Raw genomic sequence first — 1549 nt, forward strand, 5'->3', positions numbered from 1 at the left:
AGCAAAAATAATCGAATTTAGTTCTAAAAATGAAATGGATTATAATGGATTATAATGGATTTTTATTTCAAAATAATCGATTATAATGGAATAATTTGGCAAAATAATCGATTTCAGTGACAAAAATAATGGATTATTATCGATTATAATGGATTATAATGGATTTTTATTTTTCAAAAAATCGATTTAATGACCACATAATCGGTTACCTTCCTTGTCTAAATTTGCCACAATAATGGATTAAAATGGATTATAATGACAACATTTCAGACAACATTTTTCCATAATAATCGATTATTATCCATGGAGCTCCGGTGCGGGATGACTTAAGGAAAAAAAACCTCAAATCTTTTTTTTTTTGAAAACTTCATCAATTTTTTAGAGCGACCTTTACTCGATAGACCTTTAAAGGCAGTCGGAACATTCAGGGCTTTGGCTTGATACGAGCAGTTTTGTTTGAGCTGTTTTCGCACAATTTCAGATAACTCTTAGTTTTCACTTAGTTTTCAGGTAGAAGCGCATAGTTTTCAGGTAATGAAAAAAATTACCGATTTTTAGCATACAAAATCATCATTTTTACCGGACAAAAAAAAATAACAGGTTTGATCATAGCTCAAAGTCTACCAATTCAATATTATTTTTAAAAATAAATTTCAATAAGTTAAATCATGCATCTAGCCACATAAAAACACTCTAGATCTAAAATATCTTAAAAAAAACCCTTCTTGATCTAAAAATCTAAAAAATGTTGCGAGGGGGGGGGGGAGGGACCGGGGTGGAAAAAAGCTTTTAAAACAATCGGTAATGTTAACTCAAGTTCTGTTTGGTAAAAATCATGAGGGAACGATAAAACCACCCATTTGTTTCCTCGTAGGTATGGAGGAGTCAGAATTAGTTGAAGCCAGCAAGGGAATTGCCCAACTGCAGATGGATTATCGAGAGATTGGGCAAAACTCGGGGACTCTAAACCCACCTCAACAGCAGGAACTGTCAGAAGACACAGAGCAGGAGCATACGATACAGCACCCGCCCGTTCCTCCTGGAGATCCGTGTCCTTGTCCTCCGTGAAACATCAACCTGGAGTGCAGTTCGCAAAATCGTTGTTTGTTACAATCTGATGGCGCTTTTTTGTATTATATTGCGAAAATACAAAGATTAACAAAGTGACAAAATTTTTTTGTATGTTTTTTTAAACTATCGAATAAAAAACCTTTATTTTTAAGAAATAAGCCTCAAAAGATTAGTAGATCTTCGAGGACTGATTTTTTTAAAGAGGGATCAAAAAATCTATAAAACGTTTTGATGTCCCCTAGATTTCCCAGCTCTCCCAAACCAATGATATTTTAACATAAAGAAATCTGCTTTGTAGGCGAGTTTTAAAACGAGAGTTGGTTGCTAAGCAAGTACGACAGAAGTACCCGACAACAGAAATAAAAAAAAACTAAAAAAAAAACAGTTTAAGTTTTCAAATTGTGTCGTTTTGTTTTGTTAATGGTGTGATAGAAAGATTTAAACAAAGGCCTAAAACCTAAGAGTAAATGATACTAAT

This window comes from Symsagittifera roscoffensis, chromosome 5, assembly GCF_963678635.1.
Source record: "Symsagittifera roscoffensis chromosome 5, txSymRosc1.1, whole genome shotgun sequence".
NCBI lineage: Eukaryota > Metazoa > Xenacoelomorpha > Acoela > Convolutidae > Symsagittifera > Symsagittifera roscoffensis.